The sequence below is a fragment of the Musca vetustissima genome, unplaced genomic scaffold (assembly GCF_032173495.1).
Source record: "Musca vetustissima isolate MV318-11 ecotype Yass unplaced genomic scaffold, APGP_CSIRO_Mvet_v1 utg8445, whole genome shotgun sequence".
Lineage (NCBI taxonomy): Eukaryota > Metazoa > Arthropoda > Insecta > Diptera > Muscidae > Musca > Musca vetustissima.
In genome coordinates this window covers 281,836-304,919 of record NW_026881887.1, presented here as the reverse complement: position 1 = coordinate 304,919, position 23,084 = coordinate 281,836, and positions in this window count along the sequence as shown.

Sequence of the window (23,084 nt, the reverse complement as noted above, 5' to 3'; positions counted from 1 at the left end):
GTCGTTGAGACTTCAACGAGTAAACCTGTCTATGATGGTATGCATCATTTTGCGGCTGCGCTTAAGCGGCCCACACATGTACGTATGATTGATGTGAAGCTCCTAGGCCAGAAACGAATCAACAAAACTTCATTTCGAATTTGGTTTTTAAATATTGAAGTTGGACAGCGATAGTGACAACGTAAAAATACCGAACTTTGTTATTTAATTAAATTCTTTTAATTTCATTAACACCGATGGAACGCACATGTTTGACGTGTGTGGGCCGCTTTAGCTTCGTGTACTAATCTCACAGATACATATACAAATTGCCATCCTCTCACCGTGTGCATCACTGCTCTATATTACGTTGCCTCGCACTTTTCAGAACAATTCCCAGGAGTTTGCGACGTGGTCTTATTAATCGTTATACGGAACTCCTCAACAGCAACCTAAAACTAACATCACAAGTTTCTCTTCCTACTCTTGAATACGTTTAAATTTAATTGCAACGGACTTGACGACAAAGCAGGACCTTAAAATGCCGGCTTCGCATAGCCCTTTAAATATATTTTTTAAAAAGTCCACGCTTCGGGTAGCCATTTTAAAAATATTCCTCAAAAGATGTCTACGCATCGGTTAGCCCTTTATATGTAGCTGATGTAGATTCTCTGAGGTAGGATCACACCAGAAGTTGAGGTTGGAGTCTAGCATTCGTTTTACACATCTCAGTTCAATAAATCACTAAACCTGCTAGTCCGTATTTTCTCTTGGGGCGAGATGATACCTAATTTCCTAGCTGAGACAGTTGGACTAGCAAATGAGCTTCGTCAATCGAAACCAGTAGATCTCGAAGAACTCACATTGGAGATCAGCAGATTATTCGCGAAGCATAAGCAGAATAAATGGATAGAGCTTCTCAAGTGTTGCAATATTGGAATCTGTATGAGTAAAAAGTAGGCTACGGTTATGTTGCTCTCGTCACAGTTAACGAAGAAACAGTGACTGACCCAAAGACATACCCCTGTTTTAACCGATAGTTTGTGAAGTATCCCGATAGTGACCAGGCGAAACGAAGAGTACTACATCGTATATGACTTTTTCCTGTCGAGGAGGAACCACAACAGTTTATGTTGGGTGATCTTGTGTCGTCCCAAGTGCTAAAAATCCAAAGCGTTGGGTTCGGACAAAATCTGTGGTAATTGATGATTAGGGATTCGAGAATCGGACTGATGTCCCAAATTTTTCGATAAGAACCCACATCGTTCACGAAACATGGACAATGGACAATGTGGTATCGCTACTGAAGTCAGGAAAGGACGAATACTCCTGAGGTATTACTCCCCCAAGAGTAGGGAAATTGCCGCATTATCAGCGCCATTTATACGCATATCATTCGAAGACTAAACCGTAACAGGCCGTCCCATAGAAGGGTGTTTCGGTATTTCACGCTCTCCAGACGATCATGACGTGAAAGGTTGAACAACTATCTTACACGCAAGTAATATAAAACTATTTGTCACGAAATCATCGGCCAAACTATACAATGGAGAAGTATTCAAACCTCTCAGAACACCGATCTATGATAGGTAACAGGGTACCTCGTCAAAAACTAGTAAGCAACTGCCTGCCTCATCATGACACCACTGGACCATCTATATTAGGAGACGAACATCTTTCACTGCTTGTATGCATCAGAGAAAATCATTTTAAACATAGATAGAAGTCCCCCGAGGCGAATCAGGAATGATCTGCATGACCTAGAGAGAGGATCCAAAAATATGTAAGAGTGAGGTTGATTATCAAAATAACTAAAATCGATCGCTATATTATTTCCATTTGAAAACGAAATACAATTTTTTATATGAACCGATAAAATGTAGTTCTGGAATGTGTATTTTTTGGGCAATTTTGGGGCTTGGGATTATAGACCATGTATTTATGAAAAAATCGAAAGTCGACATTGCGATTTCCCCTATGATTTCGACTTTCAGACTTTTCAATATAAAAAGTCGGTTAATCGATTTACTTTTCCGTAAGTCAAACTACAAAGTCGATTAATCGATTAGTCGAAAGTCGATTTACCTTTCCCTAAGTCAAGCTACAACGATGTATATCTTATGTGGATTTCGACTCCGTTCACTCAGCATTGTTTAAACAATTGACACGTTGAATTTTCTTGATGGGACTTGGAACTGGACTACGTTCTTTGTTCTGGTTTTCTTGTTTTTCTCTACGTTAGAAGTGATTTTCTTTAATGACTTGTAAATGGAAGGGAGTAGCTACCAGCTATCATAGCGCAAAGTATATGCTGTACTCGTATGCAGTAATTATAAATTGACTTATTTACAGGGTGATTCAAAATAATTTCATTTTGTTTTGGACGAATGTTCGCACACACACATAACAAACGAGGGAGAGCACCCAACAATGATCGTTAGTTTCGTTTGGTGTTTGAAATTCTATCGAAATTTTATCGTTCGTGAGTTTTTCGTACAATGCGAACATTCGCGAGTGGTTGCATATGCTTGTACATTCATTGTAACTTTAGCATTCGCGTTGAATTGAAAACATTCGAATACTCGCCGTGAGCATTCGTAAGAAAGTGCGTATTTTAATCATTCTCAGCACTCTGTCCATAATTCCTTCAATTGAGGGAAAGAGTACATGTCTGGCTCTAGTATGAACTTGAGACTTCGCGCAACAAGTAACAAAATGGCGGAACTTTGCATTTTTTTTTTTTTTTTGGAAAATCGCCTATTTTTGACCACAAACTAATTTAAAAAATCAGGAAAATCTTCACCGATTAACTTTATCCTAGTTCATACGATAGCTATACACTCACAGACAAACGTGTCCAAATTTGTAATCGATTGGATTATTAGTTTTTGAGTTATCGTGCCCGCCAATCGTAAAACACTGCTTCGAGAAAAAAATGCATTTAAAGTTTGAGAATCACTCTTGCCGTCAGTGGATGCTGAAACAATAAATCGGATATATCTTTAAGAGTTGTTCAAGTAGTTGTCTGCAAATGCCTTGTTGACCACGAAGTCAGGCGTCAACGAAACGAACTTCTCATTGGGGTCGTATCGCTGGTAACGTAAGAACTTCGAATTGTCACAAGAGACATTTGGGTGTGAAAGGTTTTTTGTGTAAAAAAGCTATAAACAGCTTCTGGGGAGAATATCCCAACAAAAAACTAAGGGAACTGATGAGGATCAGTGGCGAGATACGAAACTATAGTCTTTCCTGCCTTACCCCTTGGTGGACAATGCCATACATTCCCCACTAATAAATAGTTGTTTTTTATAAAAACAACAAAATGGGATTCAGCCTGACTATTTTGCAAAAACAAAATACAAATGGTATCCCAAATAACCCACCAACACTACTGAAGTTATTGAGATTTTCACTTGAAATTTTGTAGGGACATTCTAGAATTAGAGTAGATTCGAATTAAATAAAAAAACATTTTGACACCGTGGAAGGTGTGCATGTAGAAGGTGCATGTAGAATGGGTTCTGGCCAAAGAAGACCCCTATTGTTTTTGGAAAAGATCGGTTAATATTTAGGGGATGAAATGGACCAAAAACTTTTCTGGTCGCTCCTGAGGCCGCAATTATGGCCCAAACACCGCGAATTTTTGCATGGAGAAGGGGATTGGGCCAAAGAATAAGCATGCATGCTTTGATAAAGATCGGTCAATATTTAGCGGGTCAAATGAACCCTGACTTTTGTGTGAAAAATGACAAAATTTGTATTCTATGCCGTATATATTTGCCCTTGAAGGACCAAGGCCCGAGAAGTTTATAGTGTGTTCAAGTGGAGTAGTTGACCTTTAAATTGATACCAATTATATTGTCGTATGTACTCAGATGTGGGAGTTACACATAAATATTTACAGGTGCTTACGTATTCAGACATTATTTAGTAACCCAATACCACACTAGAGGGCGGAAATATAGCGATGATCGCTTTGAAAATTTCCATGAAATTCCAGTTATGGTCAAGGACAACGCCTATAATTTTCGGTGATGATCACATTATAATTTTGGGATGAAGTCGACCGAAAACTTATTGTACAATTTTTTTTTACTTAAGCTATAGGCCACAATTGAAAGCCTAACATTACAACATAACCCACGGTAAAGAGAATCTGGACAAATACAGCCCTCGTCTACTGAATATTGCTAATATTTGTTGACTTTTAGTCGGGTGTCAATAACGCAAAGTTAGATTTTCGTGGAAGTTGTGTAGGGAATTATATGGTCGGCCCCGTTCGACTATACTGCCCCGCTCACTGGTTTTTATTTAATTTGTATAAATTTTGATTATTTTATTTCATTAATTTTAAGTAATGATGATCATGTTCACATATAAAAAACAATAAAATTTTATTCATCAATTAACACGCACATATGCAATTTTTATAATAAAACCAGTGAGCGGAACAGTATAGTCGGACGTGGCCGATCATATGATAATCTACATAACTACCACGGAACTCTAACTTTCGGCAGATCTATATCTATTTGCGCCCTCTTAACCGAGTAAAGGTCAATAGCTCCTATTTCTTGTCATGACATCTTTTTCGAATTATATCATAATATCCATTTTTTATACCCTTCACCACACTGTGGTACAGGGTATTATGTCTTTGTGCATATGTTTGTAACAGGAAAAAAGTGGAGATAGACCCATGGTTCCTTTTGAGAATATGCATAGAATCACTTTCTGAGTCGATTTATGCATGTCCGTCCGTCCGTCTGTCCATGTTAAATTGTAAACAAAGTACAGGTCGCATTTATGATCCGAATTGGATGAAATTTGGCACAGCTCATTTGTTTGGCCCAAGGACGAACCCTATTGAAATTGGGAAAAATCTGTTCAGATTTAGATATAGGTCCCATATATATTTTCGTCCGATTTAAGGCAAATGAGGTACCAAAGTCCTAAATATCTTTCGATTTGCACGAAATTTGTTGCAGCCTACTGAATTAGGTCTAGAATGGTGTGTGCCAAGTTTCGTGAAAATCGGTTCAGATTTAGATATAACTCCCATATATAGTTTCGCACGATTTTAGGTAAATGGTGCACCAAAGTCCCTGAAAAAATTTGATTTACACGAATTTTGGCATAGCATACTGAATTAAGTCTAGAATGACCTGTGGTAAGTTTCATTCGGTTCAGATTTAGATATAGCTCCCATATATAGTTTCGACCGATTTTAGGTAAATGGTATGCTAAAGTCCCTATATATCTTCCGATTTGCGATGATGCACCAGACTCCTCATGTTTGTAATATTGACATGGAATTTTGCACAACGTATAAATTTGAGCATTTTGATATTTGCTTTGAATCGATGTCCCATTGTAACAAACGAATGGCATGTTTATGGATTGATCTACGTCGGTTCACATTTAGATAAAAGTCACATATTTTAGTTCATCCAATTTCATGTTAATTGCCCTTCTGTTAGGATGCATTCGTTTAATATACCCATAGTGATGAAGGGTATCATATAGTCGGCCCCATCCGACTTTACTACCTTCCTTACTGGTTATTATTTTACACAGAAAGGTCTTGGTTTACTTAACCAGCTGAATAGTGACAGATCAATACAAAAGCCCATCAAATTAGTTGACCAGATTCATTCTCCAGTGTAACATTCTGCTTAAAATTGTGGCATATAGATCGACATGATCATCACCGCAAATTATAGGTGTTGTCCTTGACCATAACTGGAGCTTCATTTAAAATATCATAGCGATCAACGCGAAATTTCCGCTTTCTATAAACTTTTACGTATAGCACCCACATCAAGTACATACAACAATATATTTGGTATCAATTTAAAGGTCAACCACTCTTCATGGATATATGTACTATCAACTTCTCGGGTCTACGTTCTTCAGGGGTAAATATATATGGCACAGAATACAAATTTTGTCATTTTTCACACAAAAGTCAGGGTCCATTTGACCCGCTAAATATTGACCGATCTTTATCAAAATATGCATGCTTATTCTCTGGCCCGATCCCCTTCTCCATTTGCGGTCTCTGGAGCGACCAGAAAAATCGACAAAAATAAAGTTTTTGGTCCATTTCATCCTCTAAATATTAACCGATCTTTTCCAAAAACATTATGAGTCTTCATTAGCCAGAACCCATCCTACATGCAAAAATTCGTGAAGATTGGTCCCTAACTGTGGCCTGTATCGTGTTTACAAATTATAATATACAGACGGGCGGACACACATGTCTAGATCTACTCAGTTAGTCGAGATATGACTCGGTATACGTAAAGGTGGGTCTAGGACCAATATTTCGCGGCGTTACAAACATTTGGGTCTGCACAAAGCTATAATACCCTGACAACATAGATGTGTAGTGTATTAAAACCAAGTGGATACTTTTGAACCACTGTACATACCTTGTGGTGCACTCGTGAAAATTTCGAGTTATCACAGAGGGTACAAACATCCACAAAGTTGTTCTTTACAAAAAAAATATTATATAAAATAATTCATTTTTTGTGTCTTTGGAAAATTTTTGTAAAATATTTAATACTAATAAATTTATTATTTTTTTTTTCTTTTTTCAGGTAAAAATCAGCAAACAGAGAAAATTAAAAAAAATAGGTAAACTAATTTCGTTAATTAATTACATTACATTTGTTATCTTGTGGCATCAATAACTAATGTCATTTTTGTTAACTTTGCCTCAATTGTGGTTGCATTGTTTTTTTTTTTATTTTGTATTCATTCCCTGTTTTGATATAAAATCAGGTACAGTAAACCCTGAAGACAATGATGTGTAGCCAGCCAATATGACGATAATAAATCCTTTGATATGGACAAGTAATTCGTTTTTCCCCTTCACTTAATACCATAAAAGGGTTGTATCGGCTGCCGGCCTAGCTGGCTGGCTGGTTGGTTGGTGGTGGTGAACCAAATTAAAGTCCATGTGAGTGCGAGTGTGTCTATGACGACGACAAAAAAACATAATCAATGAATGTGGCAAGTAAATAAAACTGACGTAAAATTAATGTAAGCAACTTGGAAAAAAGTGTAACACATACATACTTACAACATATAATTGTTGGTTTTGAGCTAAACAAAACGATATTCAGGAATTAAAAAAAAAACGATCGAAAAAATATTTTTATTGACTTAACCGAAATGTCATCCAAACATAGGTGTCAGAAACTACTCTTTCATAACAATGTTGATGCAGTCACAACTCCCAGCTCTGGATTTAGCGATTGATATACTGTATATTTTGCACAAAGGAAAAAAATATTGAAACTAGACAAAAGAAAAAAGTATATATCAAAAACTAGTATAGATTTGTGCAAATAAATAAAAAAAAACAACAGAAATGAAAAATATCTATCGCATAGCAATCCCCCTTCTTCGCTTATAGAAAATATAAATGACGTATTGACAGTTCGAAACAAAAAAAGAGAGAACTTATGAATGGTTGAATGGATGGCCTTACGGTGGTGGTGGTGCGCCACACCACCTTAACCGCCACCAAAAAACACCGTTGCCAAAAACCAAATAAATGCGAAAAACAGTAATCACCCAAAATACAAAAAAAAAAAAAAAATAAAATAAAAACTGAAAAACATTTTTTTGAACTGTTTCGAATCGCAAAACAAGAAAAGAATATTAAATTCATCACTTTTGTTTGTTGGCCTGTTTTGTTTGAGTGAGTCCATGTGTGCGAGTAAGTGGCAGCAAACTCTGCTGCCACCACTGACTCTCTGTTGCCATAATTCATATCAAAAAACATTTTGAAAAAAATACGGAATATGGAATGGGTAATTATACATTCGAACAAATTAATAACGAAAAAAATAAGAAAACAAAATTTAAAAAAAAATCTGGCATTTATGGGAAACTCTTCGGCCAAATAAGATATTTATCAACCGACTGGGTGCTGCTATGCCTCATTCCTTCCATGGATGAAGTGCATAAAAAAACTGGTACGTGTTTTGTAGCAGGACGTGTTAAAAAGATTAAGAAGCGTGAATTTGTTAAGAACATTTTTTCAAAGACTACAAGAGACGTGGATTTATTAAAGAATATTTTTTCAAGGACTACAAGAGGCGTGGATTTATTAAAGAATAGTTTTTCAAGGACATCAAAAGGCGTGTAGGATTTATTAAAGATTATTTTTTCAAGGGTCAGAAAAAGAGGCGTGGATTTATTAAAGATTATTTTTTCAAGGGTCAGAAAAAGAGGCGTGGATTTATTAAAGATTATTTTTTCAAGGACTACAAGAGGCGTGGATTTATTAAAGAATATTTTTTCAAGGACTACAAGAGGCGTGGATTTATTAAAGAATATTTTTTCAAGGACTACAAGAGGCGTGGATTTATTAAAGAATATTTTTTCAAGGACTACAAGAGGCGTGGATTTATTAAAGAATATTTTTTCAAGTTCAACAAGAGGCGTGTATTTATTAAAGAATATTTTTCAAGGGCCAACTGAGGCGTGGATTTATTAAAGAATATTTTTCAAGGGCCAACTGAGGCTTGGATTTATTAAAGAATAGTTTTTCAAGGACTACAAGAGGCGTGGATTTATTAAAGAATATTTTTTCAAGGACTACAAGAGGCGTGGATTTATTAAAGAATATGTTTTCAAGGACTACAAGAGGTGTGTAGAATTTATTAAATAATATTTTTTCAAGGACTACAAGAGGCGTGGATTTATTAAAGAATATTTTTTCAAGGACTACAAGAGGCGTGTATTTATTAAAGAATAGTTTTTCAAGGGCCAACTGAGGCGTGGATTTATTAAAGAATAGTTTTTCATGTTTATTTTTTTTATTTTTTTCTAAGGATACCAATACCTTAAACTCAATACCATATACAAAAATGTCAGCTACCAAGAAGAAAGAATTTTACTTTCATTTATCAATTAGATTCAAAACTCCCCCCGACATTTACAGGACATTTTTTGATGAAAACATTTTTGTAGGCCAAAGGTAACCCCCTTTACCCATCATCTTTTGAATATGGGATGTCTTGAAACACAAACAACGCTCACTCTTCTAGGAAACGTGTCACTCCTTTTTATAATGACATTTTTTTAAAAAATGTTAAAATATAACAAGTAAGGGTGAAAATAAAACAAAATACTTGTGAGTTATTGCAGTATTCAAGTATTGTGAGTTATTAGTATTCAATGTATAAAATCAGAGGGGAGGGGTTGCTACTCAGTTCCTTTCTTATTTCGTGTATGTTTTTTCTTCGTTTTTTTAACTTTTCTTTTCTGTACATGATTTTTCTTTCAAATTGAAAACTGTCGGAATATTTTATTTTACATACAGATACATCCTTACAACAACAACAAAAACAAAGTGTCAAGATGAATAAAAAACAAAAAAAGTTTGTGACAAATAAATGGATATGGGATGAGGTACAAAAACAATATGGAGAAGAAAATGAAGTTCTGGGAAAAGACATTCACTTCGTGCCCTGTATTGCAAATGCGAAGTCAATGATGCCAATTTTTAACTTTAGCGTTCTTTTGCTCAGTGGTGGTTTTGAGAGATGTAATATAGAATTTTCAAAAGACATTATTTTTAATTTTTTTTTGTAAACGGGCTATCTCTACGATAGCCTTCGATTACATTTTTATTCGATGTACCCTTTCTGAACATAAGCGTGGATTATTTGAAGAATATTTTTGAAGCAGTTCCTAAGTTAAATCATAGATTTTTATAGATCTTTCTGAGTTTTAATATTGGATTAAAAAAAGTATTTAAAAAAAATATAAAAAAAATCAGAGAACCTTATGAGCTATTAAGTGCTTTAGGATATTTGTTAATATGTGAATTTTTAATGACTATTTTTCGAAGGACCAAAAGACCATCAGGCGCGGATTTTTAAAGACCTTCAAGCATGGAATTTTTGAATATTCAGAAGACCATAAATCATGAATTTTTTAAAGAATATCTTTCAAAGACCAAATCTTTTGTAAAATATTTGTCGAAAGACCGTCCATGTTTCTTCTTGATTTCTATAGCAAATATCTGATCTTTTTGTGTGAGGTGTGAAGAAATCCTTCTGGTCTTCTATAAAGATGACCATATGCTCTTAAAAAAACAGGCATTCACAAAACTTCTATGAGTTAATAGTTTATTCTTCTCATGAAGAGATTAATTATAAAATCTCCCATCTGGCCCCATTTTCCTATGTCACCATATTCTTGCATGTAATTTCAATAGCAAACCTGATAAAATTTATTGGATATTTTCAAAGGGCTATCTGAATACTAATCCTGGTTTATTTAAAGAATATTTTTCAAAGAATTAACACATTTTTGTAACGTGATTTTTTTTTTAAATAAAATATTTTTCATACGTTTGGCTGTGCTTGGCCTTTTAACTAATATTTTTGTTAGCGGTCTTATAAAGCAGATTATTCTGCACGAATATTCTTCAGATTCCTTGCAGAGCTAGATTTCTTAACAGAGGTCTAACAGAGCTCGGTTTTTAAGGAAATATTTTTCAGAAGTAAGTCAGAGTGTGTGTTATTTAGTTAATATTTGTTAGAGGTCTGTCATAGTTCAGGTTTTCTTAAATGATATTTTTGAGAGTTCTGACAAAGCCCAGATTTTTTAATTTTTTTTTCAGAGGTAAGACGGAAGCAAAATTTTTTTGGGTATCCTGAAATTTTTTTCAAGACAGACTTTTTAATAACATTTTTAGATGTTTGACCTAGCGGAATATTCTTCAGATATGATATGATACAGATAATACTTTTAAGAGCGTGGGTTAATTAATTAACCCGAATAGTGCTGTAATTATTTGTTTCGAATTTTGGGACGAAACTTTCAGCGTCTCTAGGTTGTGGGCCACTGAATCAAAAAATTTAATTTATATCCTTTTTTATTTTCCGGATCAATTTTTGGGCTCTGACCATATGTTCACACTAGCACTGCTTGGGTACAGGTTTTTTAGGTGATTTATTGATCGTCTTATGAGTGTGACCATATGGCCACGTTAGCACAGCTCGGGTTAATATTATTTATACGTCCGCAGAGCGTGGAATTTTTATAAAAAAAATAGAGGTTTAGCCTCGATATTATTAGAATTGTTTTTTCCGAAGTCAGAAATAGCATGGGATTTACGGAAATATTTATACCCTACACAACTATGTTGTCAGGGTATTATAGCTTTGTGCAGCCCCAAATGTTTGTAACGCCGCGAAGTATTGGTCCTAGACACACCTTTAAGTATACCGATCGTCATATCTCGACTAGCTGAGTCGATCTGGACATGTGTGTCCAGGTCACAGTTATGGACCAATCTTCACGAAATTTTGCATGTAGGATGAGTTCTATTGTTTTTGATAAAGATCAGTTAATACTTAGGGGAAGAAATGGACCAAAAACTTTATTTTTGTCTGATTTTCTGGTCGCTCCAGAGGGCGCAATTATGGCCCAAACTTCGCTAAGTTTTACATGGAGAAGGGGATCGGACCAAAGAATAAGCATGCCTGTTTTGATAAAGATCGGACAATATTTAGCGGGTCAAATAGATCATGACTTTTGTGTGAAAAATTACAAATCTTGTATACAATGGCGAGAAGCTTGTATACAATGGCAAGAGGAGTGTTTGACCTATATTTTGATACCAATTATATTGTCGTATGTACTCGGATGTGGGAGTCACACTTCAATATTTACAGGTGCTTACGTATTCAGATATTATTTAGTAACCCATTACCACACTGGAGGGCGAAAATACAGTGCTGATCGCTTTGAAATTTTCCATGAGGACCCACGTATGATCAAGGACTACGCCTACAATTTTCGGTGATGATCAGATAATAATATTGGGATGAAATGGACCGAAAACTTAATTTTATGTGTTTTTCCAGTCGATCTATAGGCCACAATTGATTGTTGTGTAGGTTATCATATGGTCGACCCCGTCCGACTATACTTTTCCGCTCACTGGTTTTGGTTTTTAAGAACAAAGCGGAATATTTAGATTTTTGTTATTTTTTCCAGGGGTCTGACAGGGCCTAGATTTTTTTAGTAATGTTTCGTAAAAATATTTTTCAGAGTTCTGGCTTGGGTTTTAAGTAAACCTTTTCAGAGGTCAGTTTCACAGAAGGTGGAGTTTTTTTTTTTTTTTAAAAAAGATAAATAAATAAATAATTTCTGAGTCTGACACAGCCTCGATATTAGAAGAAGAAATTTAATGAATATATTTTAAATACTTTTTTCTAGAGATCTGACAGAATATATATTTTTAAAGATTATTTTTTGATGTCTGGTCTGACACAGCATAGATAATTTTGAAACAAATTTTCCTTTATGTTTATAAGCGGTCTGAAAGAGCGGAATATTCTTCAAAAGTCTCTATCAGATCTCGATTTTGTTGTGAATATTTTTCAGAGGCATGGAAGAGTTTGATTTTGTAAAGAATAGTTTTAAGAGGTCTTGCAGAACATGTATTTTTATACCCTACACAACTATGTTGTCAGGGTATTATAGCTTTGTGCAGCACCAAGATTGTGTAACACCGAGAAATATTGATCCTAGGCCCACCTTTTAGTATATCGATCGTCATATCTTGACTAGCTGAGTCGATGTAGACATGTGTGTCCGTCCGTGCGTCCGTCTGCCCATTATAATTTGTAAACACGATACAGGCCACAGTTATGGACCAATCGTCAGGAAATTTTGAATGAAGGCCGGTTATGGCCAATGAAGATCTCAACTGTTTTTGTTAATGATCCATTAATATTTAGGGGATGGAATGGAGCAAAATTTTTATTTTTGTCTGATTTTCTGGTTGCTCACGAAATTTTACACCAGGAAGGGAATCTGGCCAAAGAATAAGCATGACTGTTTTTATGAAGATTTGGTCGCAGAGTTTTGTGTCAGATTTTCTAGTCGCTCTAGAGGCCATTATTATATGCAGAACATCACATATTTTACATGGCGAAGGGAATCTGGCCAAATACTTAGAACGGCTGTTTAGATGATGATCGGTCAATATTTCGAGGGTCAAATCAACCAAAACCTTAAGTGGCCAACTTTTTATTTTATGGCATAAATATTCACCTCGGGAAAACAAGATTTGGAAAATACAACAGGGCTATAAATTGGAGCTGTTGACCTATAATCTGGTGCAAATATCGCGAAATATTGCCCAGGCTCAGAATAAAGAACCGCAGGTTAGAGTTAGATTTTCGTGGTAGTTGTGTAGGGTAACATATGATCGATCGGCCTCGTCCAAGTGTGGGTTACTTAAGGGAACCCCACCCATTCTCGATTTTAATTTTTCAAGATTTCAATTTCAATGGGCTGGTAAATCAATACCAATGCTTGTTAAGGTTTGTAACTTTGCACATATATAGTTGAAGATTTAAACGAGAAGAAAATTAATTTACAAAAAAAAATATTATTTTGTTGTTGTTTTTTGTAATTAAAGAAAAGTCCCTATTTTTGATGGCGGGCATGATAACTCCTCACTGGAACATCGGAATCCGAAAATTCCAACGGTGTTAGAAAGAGTACATGTCTGGCTCTCGTATGAACTAGGATTATTGACTTCGCTCTAAAATTAACAAAATGGTGGACCTTTGAACAAATATTTTTTGGAAAATCGCCGATTTTTTACAAAAAAACCAAGTTAAAAAATAAGGAAGATCTTCAGCTATACACTCACAGAGAAACGTGTAAAAATTTGGAATCGATTGGATTATTACAGAAAAAGGCGTTTAAAGTTTGAGTAGGCCTCTAGCCGTCACTTGATGCTGACACAATAAATCGGCTATATTTTCAAGAGTTCTTGAGATTTTCACTTGAAATTTTGTAGGGGCGTTCTAAAATTAGTGTAGATTCGAATTAAATCAAAAAAATTTTGACCCCGAGAATGGGGGGGGGGGGTCCCCTTAAATAATATTATTTATAGGGCTGAAAGAGTGTGAGCTTTTTAATAAAAATTTTCACAGGTCTGACAAAGCCTCGATATCTGAAGCATTTTTAGAGGTTTGATAGAGCTTGGGATTTTAGGGAATATTTTTCAGAGGTCTGGCAGAACGTGGATTATTACAAATAGTATTTTTAAGGGTATGAAAATGTAAATTTTTTAAAGAGTATTTCATAGAAGTCTGGTCTCTTAAATCAAAGATTTTCTAAATAAATTTTAACTAAAGTTTTTACTAGATCTGACAGAGTTTGGTTATTTTTCAGAGGTCTGAAAGATCCTCGATTTTGAATGTGAATGTTTTTCAGAGGTGTATCAGAGCTTGATTTTGTAAAGAATAGCTTTCAGAGTTCAGGCAGAACGGGGATTTTTTAAATAACATTTTTCAGATGTCTGATAAAGCGCGAATTTTATAAAGAAGAGACAAGAAAGCAGGGATTTAAAAAAATTATTTTTTTTTCATACGATGACGTTTTACAATAATGACCTCAACATATTTATTTCTTTGATTACCCTTCAATCCGACTCCTTAAACCCTAGCCTAATTATCATTTTTTAGTCAGTGGTAGTCTTGATCCGGGAAAACAATAATTACTCAAACCTATATTTAAAAGTTATTGTCTCCACTCTCCTAAAAAGTTCAAAATTTTCCTTCAAATTCGAATTATTGAATTGGAATATGAAAAGATATCCGAATATAATATCCGCTTGTTAAAATATTTCAAATATTGGTAGCATTGCTGCTACCATTCTCTGTTCCCTTCACAATTCAAAATGTACACACATCGACGTGCAGGGCACACGTATTCTGCCGAAGGATTCTACTTCCTACATACAACACCCTCACTGCTCTCATATCTTTACAAATCAAACATCTCCTGCCACCTTCTTTTTTAACTCCTAGCCTCCTCTATAACAAAAGACAACTACAAACGACACACGTGTTGTTGCTTTTAAATTTTCCGGGTAAAAGTTGGAGAAGGGAGACAAAGAAAGAAGGGCAACAAGGAAACCAAACACAGGACAAAAGCTATAACAGTAGCAGCAACAACAACAACAACAAAAACAAGGACTAAAGTATAACTATAATAAATGAGAAGGTGGAGGGGAGTGAAAATGTGACTCAAAAGTCTATGCATGTGAGTGGGTGGTGTGAGTGCCTGTGTATATTTGTATAAAAGCCAGCAATGCCATCCTCGATGTTGAAGATATATTTATGTATGTGTGTATGAGTGTGTGGCTATATATGCAACGAAAGTTTGTTTGTATTATTGTGTATATTGTGCATATGCTGATTTTGCACTACTCTACTCCTCAGTATGGGTGAATATCCTTAACGAATTTTTGCTGTAAAGAATTGTAAAATGTTTTTGGTTTTTGGTCAATGGGCGCAATCATACGAATACGAATGTCGAAATACATTTCCCATAGAGTTGGAGAGAGGATGGATGAGTGGAGGTGGTTGGGATTGGTGTGTGGGTGGAAAACACAAGTACACTGATGGGGTGGGGGTTTGTTTTTGGAGATTGTGGATGGGTGAGTGGCTGGATGGATACACTGAGGAGGATATTTTAAAGGTGGCAAAGAAGGTATCATCTTAAGTATGTGCATTTCCTCCTCACGCCCACCCCCAAACAAAAACTATCATTCGTGGTATATCTTCCAAAATTGAACAACGACAGTGCGGGAGATATGATGGAAGGAAGAGAATGGTGGTGAAGTAGTATATCCATCACATCGCTGGAACATCCATATGTACGTACGTGATATAATAACAAGAGTACAATTTAACAGAATTCCTTTTTGGTGTTGTTGTTGTATTTTGTTCTAAAGAAATGTCAAACAAGTGCATAGTGACATAGCGAAATGTGTGTGTGCATCTGGAGCATTAATTATGTAAGATTTTATAATTAACCTCTTCATAGAAAGATCAACATATTTTCTCATTGAAATCTATAGGCTTCTGGAAGACAAAATTGTTTTCTGGCTAGAATACCAAAAGGTCGTCTTTAAATGGCATAGTATATAGTCTTCCTCTAGGAGTCTAAAAGATATTCTTGAGAAGACTTATAGGGGAATTCCACAAGGTTTTCAGCATATCAAACCAGAGTTATTTACTAATAACAAATAGTTTATTTTCTTTCAACAGATAATAAGATCTTCAATTTAAAAGGTAAGCAGGCCTTCATAATCGAAGACAAAGAAGAGCAGAAGGTGTTCTTCAAAGAAATGTAAATGTTTTTTATGGAAATGAAAATCATAGAAGATCCTTAACATAGAGGATTCGGATCTTCTTCATAGAAGAGTAGGAGGTCTTCTTCAAAATTTTCAGGGAAGACCTCATATTTTCAGAGAGGACCTGATATTTTCTCTATAGAGGGAAAGAATGTATTTCTCACGGAATATCAAAAGGTCTTCTTAATAAATTGACCGAAGGTCTTCTTTTACAGAAACCAGAAATTTTCATAAATAGCTAAGCTACAACTTTTTAGGAAATCAGAGACTTTTCTTCCATAGAAGACCTGAAAGCCCGTTGAAAAGTTCAAAAATTCACACATATAGCTCTGTAGTTCTTTGAAGAAACCGCGTTTAGTCCTCGGATAGTCGATTGAAAATTCACCCTTAGAACTCATATAGTCCTTTGAATAATCCCCGCCTAGAGCCTATATTGTCTTTTGAAGAATAATCGCTTAAAGCATATATAGTCTTTAAAAAAAATCCACGCTTTGAAGAAACAACACTTATAGCTCAGATAGTCTTTTGAAAAAAATTTAATTTTTTTTGAAAATCGCCTATTTTTGACCACAAACCTTGGAGCTCAGATAGTCCTTTAAAAAATCTGCCCTTAGAGCTCATATAGTCCATTGAAAAATCCAGGCTTAGAGCTCAGATAGTCATTTCAAAAATATTTTTTTTTAAATCCACGCTTAGAGCTCAAATAGTCCTTTAAAAACCCTGCCCTTACAGCTCAGATAGTCTTTTGAAAGAAATTCTTTAATAACTCCACGCTTGGAGCTCAGATAGTCTTTTGAAAGAAATTCTTTAATAACTCCACGCTTGGAGCTCAGATAGTCTTTTGAAAGAAATTTTTTAATAACTCCACGCTTGGAGCTCAGATAATCCTATAACAAATATTCTTAAAATCCACGCTTAGAGCTCAGATAATCCTTTGAAAAAGATTCTTTAAAAAATCAACGCTTAGAGCTCAGATAGTCCTTTGAAAAAGATTCTTTAATAAATCCACGCTTCGAGCTCAGATAGTCCTTTAAAAATCAAAACTTAGAGCTTATATAGCCCTTTGAAAAATACCCGCCTCAGTCAAATAATCCTTTAAAAAATATTATTTAATAAATCCACGATTAGAGCTCAGATAGTCCTTTGCAAAGTCCACGATTAGGTCTAAAATAGCCCTTCTAAAAATATTCTTTAATAAATCCACGCCTCAGTTGGCCCTTGAAAAATATTCTTTAATAAATCCACGCCTCAGTTGGCCCTTGAAAAATATTATTTAATAAATCCACGCCTCAGTTGGCCCTTGAAAAATATTCTTTAATAAATCCACGCGTAGAGCTCAGATAGTCCTTTGAAAACTATTCATTAATAAATCCATGATTATCGCTCAGATAGTCCTTTAAAAAACATTCTTTAATAATCCACGTTTAGAGCTCAAATACTCATTTGGAAAAACATTTTTAAAAATCGAGGCTTCGAGCACAGATATTCCTTTGAAAAATAATCTTTTAAAAATCCAGATTTAGAGCTCAGACAGTCCTTGGAAAAATATATCCTTAAAATCGACGCTTCGACCTCAAATATTCCTTTGAAAAATATTCTTTTAAAAATCCACTCTTAGAGCTCAGATAGTCCTTTGAAAAATATTGTTAAATAAATAAACGCTTATATCTCAGATAGTCCTTTAAAAAGTGTTACACTTAAATATCAGCTAGTCCTTTGAAAAATCCACGCGTTGAGCTCAGATGACCCTTTCAAAATTATTCTTTAATAAATACTTAGAGCTCAGATTTGAACGGACTGGGTCGATCATATGGACGGTTCTATATTCTAAACGTGAGCAATATTACGCGATATTTGTACCTTCTTGACCAATTACAGGTAAACAGCTCCACTTTCTAACGCTGGAATATTTTCCAAATCTTGTTTTCCCGAGGTGAATATTGCATATAATTATGGCCTCTAGGGCGACTAGAAAATCTGGCGAAAATAAAGTTTTCGGTTAATTGCACCCCTCAAAAATATCATCCCAACATCACCAAAATTTATAGACGTCGTCCTTGACTATAACTGGAGCTTCATTTAAAATATCATAGCGATCAACGCGAAATTTTCGCCTTCTATAAATTTTTACGTATAACACCCACATCCAAGTACATACAACAATATAATTGGTATCAATTTTGAAGGTCAACAACTCTTGGATATACTATCATCTTCTCCGGTCTATGTCCGTTAGGAGTAAATAAATAAATATTTAGAATAGCTTTTTTAATTTTTCAGACAATAGTCTGTGTCCATTTGATCCGCTAAATATTGACCGATCTTCATGAAAGCAGACATCCTTATTCTTTGGCCAGATTCCTTTCTAGTTGTAAAATTTCTTTCTGGTCATAATTGTGGCCTCTAAAGTGTCCAGAAAATCCGATAAAAATAAAGTTTTTGGTCAATTTCATCCTATTAATATTAACGGATCATTACCAAAAACAAAAGTGATCTTCTTTGGCCAGAACCCGTCCCACTTGCCAAATTTCACACATGTCTAGATCGACTCAGCTAGTCGATATATGGCGATCGGTGTACTTAAAGGTGGGTCTAGGACCAATATTTCGCTGGGTTACAAACCCAGATTCAAGCATCTCGATATACACAAAGCCACCTGGATCTCTCCTGATCAATTAACGAGAAATCAAATTGATCATGTTGTGATAGACGGAAGGCATTTATCCAGTGTTTTAGACGTCCGATCGATCCGAGAAGCGAATATCCATTCGGACCATTACCTTGTGGCAGCCAAGGTACGCACCCGTCTTAATGTTGCAGCAAAGGTGCGATCTAATACAGCATGGAAACTCGACGTCGAAAAGCTGCAAACACAACAGGTAGCCGAGGCCTACTTCGCTCAACTTACCCATCTGCTTGAAGAAAGCACTTCTTGTCCCGATAATAGTATAGAAGCATAATGGCAAAGAATGGCCCACTCCCTACAAACTGCAGCAAAAGGAACAATTGGGTACCAAAAACCACCACCAAGAAATCCATGGTACGATCAGGAGTGTCGTAATGCTACTGATGTGAAAAATGCAGCGTATAGGGCAACCCTGCAGACAGTAGCAACACGTAACGTGATGGTGAATTATCGGGGGAAAAGGAGAGAGGAGAAACGTGTTTCAGAAAAGTGAAGAAAGAACAAGAAAAACGAGAGCGTGAGCAAATCGAGATGTACAGGAATCAGAATGAAGTCCGGAAATTTTATCAACGAGTAAAACACCAAACCGAAGGCACATCCTCCTGTAGAGATGAAGAGGGAAACTTGGTGACAGATTCAGACAGCGTGTTGAGGATCTGGAAGGAGCATTTCGAAAAGCTTCTAGTATCAAATAGTGGCGATGAAGAAGATACCCCGGAACCAATAAGAGATGATGGTATAGAGTGTATACCACCTATCCAAGATGAGGTATTAAAAGCATTTAATCGGCTCAAGAACAACAAAGCAGCAGGAGCCGATTGGTTACCAGCCGAACTATTCAAGACTGGTGGCCAGATGCTGGTCAGGAGCATGCACCAGCTGATTAGCACAATTTGGCTAGATGAATGCATGCCCAATAATTGGAACCTCAGCATCATGTGTCCCATGTACAAAAAAGGAGACAAGACGATATGTGCCAACTATAGAGGAATAAGTCTCCTTCCCATCGCATATAAAGTGCTATCCAGTGTGCTGTGTGAACGATTGAAGCCAATGGTCAATGACATCATCGGACCATACCAATGCGGCTTCAGACCTGGCAAATTCAACATTGACCAGATTTTCACTCTGCGCCAAATCCTGGAAAAGATCCACGAAAAACACATCGATACATACCACCTATTTGTCGTCTATAAAGCCGCATTCGACAGCCCTATTCGTTCAGAGGTGTTTAAAGCCATGTCTGCGTTCGGCATTCCTGCAAAATTAATACGGCTATGCAGGATAACTTTAAGTGGCTCAGGGCACAGTTAAAGTCGGAAAGGACCTATCGGAGCCCATTAACACCTAACGAAGATTCGGACAATGTGATAGTTTGTCGTGTGACCTTTTTAACATCCTACTGGAAAAGGTCATACGAGACGCAAAGGTGAACAGAAATGACACTCTGTGCACCAAACAACACATGTTACTCGCCTACGCCGATGAGATCGATATAATGGGTCGAAAATTGCGAGCGGTAACAGCCACCTTTGCACAAATTGAAAAGGAGTCTGCCAAAGTGGGTGTGGCAGTAAACGGCGAGAAGACCAATCTGATGGTATCAACGCACAAGACGTCCAGTGGACTCGGACCAACTGTGGAACTTGAGAACTACAGCTTCGAGGTAGTTAAAGACTTTATATACCTTGGTACCGCCATAAATAAAACGAATAATATCAGTTTTGAAATTCGGAGAAGGATTGTGATGGCCAACAGATGCTACTATGGTCTAAGTAAGCAGTTTAGAAACAAGGCCACCTCTCGCCAGACCAAACTCACACTTTACAGGACGCTGATACTACCCGTGCTATTATATGAATCAGAAGCATGGGTACTTGCGCAAGCAGATGAGGCAGCTCTTGGGGTGTTTGAGAGAAAAATTCTCCGAAAGATCTACGGACCGATCGACGGTGAATATCGGCGTCGAATAAACCACGAGCTTTACAATTTATACGCGGACATTGACATAGTCAGTCGTATTGAGCTGCAGCGACTACGGTGGCTAGTCCTATAAAATATATTCTTCAAAAGGTAATTCTTATTGCCCAAATGGTCGTTTGAAAAGTAGGCTTTAAAAATCCTCCCTAACATGTAGCTATTATAATCCTTTGACCTCACAGAGTCGCCCACACCATTTCCCAAAATACAGCCCAAAATACAAATTGGCATCATTGTCCCCACAATTGAAATACAGGGCACGAAGTAAATTTCTTTTCCCAAGAACTTCATCATCTTCATCTCGTCGATGTTGTACCTCAGCGCATATTCATTTATTTCTCACAAACTTTTTTGTTGTTTTAATTCTTTTTGACACTTTGTTTTTGTTGTTGTAAGGAGTTGTTATGTGTGCGAAATAAAATATTCAGCCAGTTTTCAATTTGAAAGAAATGTCATGTACAGAAAAATTAAAAAAGGAGGCAAATATATATGTACACGAAATAAGAAAGGACCTGAGTAGAAACCGCCTTCCCCGGATTTCACACAACAGTGAATACTGCAATAACTCAGAAAGTATTTTGTTTTATTTTTCGCCATTTCTTGTTATATTTTAACATTTTGAAAAAATATTCTTTAGAAAATCCACACCTCTTGTAGTCCTTGAAAAAATATTCTTTACAAAATCCACACCTCTTGTAGTCCTTGAAAAAATTGTCCTGTAAATTTATTAAAAATCCACGCCTTAAAAATCCACGCCTTGAAAAAATCTTGCCTCTTGTAACTTGAAAAAATATTCTTTAAAAAATCCACGCCTCTTGTAGTCCTTGAAAAAATATTCTTTAAAAAATCCACGCCTCTTGTAGTCCTTGAAAAAATATTCTTTAAAAAATCCACGCCTCTTGTAGTCCTTGAAAAAATATTCTTTAAAAAATCCACTCCTTGAAAAAATATTCTTTAAAAAATCCACGCCTCTTGTAGTCCTTGAAAAAATATTCTTTAAAAAATCCACGCCTCTTGTAGTCCTTGAAAAAATATTCTTTTAAAAATCCACGCCTCTTGTAGTCCTTGAAAAAATATTCTTTTAAAAATCCACGCCTCTTGTAGTCCTTGAAAAAATATTCTTTTAAAAATCCACGCCTCTTGTAGTCCTTGAAAAAATATTCTTTTAAAAATCCACGCCTCTTGTAGTCCTTGAAAAAATATTCTTTTAAAAATCCACGCCTCTTGTAGTCCTTGAAAAAATATTCTTTTAAAAATCCACGCCTCTTGTAGTCCTTGAAAAAATATTCTTTAAAAAATCCACGCCTCTTGTAGTCCTTGAAAAAATATTCTTTAAAAAATCCACGCCTCTTGTAGTCCTTGAAAAAATATTCTTTAAAAAATCCACGCCTCTTGTAGTCCTTGAAAAAATATTCTTTAAAAAATCCACGCCTCTTGTAGTCCTTGAAAAAATATTCTTTAAAAAATCCACGCCTCTTGTAGTCCTTGAAAAAATATTCTTTAAAAAATCCACGCCTCTTGTAGTCCTTGAAAAAATATTCTTTAAAAAATCCACGCCTCTTGTAGTCCTTGAAAAAATATTCTTTAAAAAATCCACGCCTCTTGTAGTCCTTGAAAAAATATTCTTTAAAAAATCCACGCCTCTTGTAGTCCTTGAAAAAATATTCTTTAAAAAATCCACGCCTCTTGTAGTCCTTGAAAAAATATTCTTTAAAAAATCCACGCCTCTTGTAGTCCTTGAAAAAATATTCTTTAAAAAATCCACGCCTCTTGTAGTCCTTGAAAAACTATTCTTTAAAAAATCCACACCTCTTGTAGTCCTTGAAAAACAAATTCTTTAAAAAATCCACGCCTCTTGTAGTCCTTGAAAAAATATTCTTTAAAAAATCCACGCCTTATGTAGTCCTTGAAAAAATATTCTTTAAAAAATCCACGCCTCTTGTAGTCCTTGGACCTTGAAAAAAATAGTTTGTAAAAAACTCGGGCTTATGTTGGTCCTCAATTTTTTAGAAACTTACCGCTTGTGTTAGCTTCTGATACCCTTATATATACCTTTTTCCAATGTTCAAACTCCCTTTTTGCCTTCCTTCTCAAATGTAATTACACAAGTGTTTGGTTGGGTGTGAGTGTGATTTCGTCTGTATGTGTGTGTCAGAATGTGTTTGGGTTCGTCTAAATTTTCTTGCAACAATGTTTGGCCCGATGGCAAAACACACTCGATGAATATACAAACATGGCCCA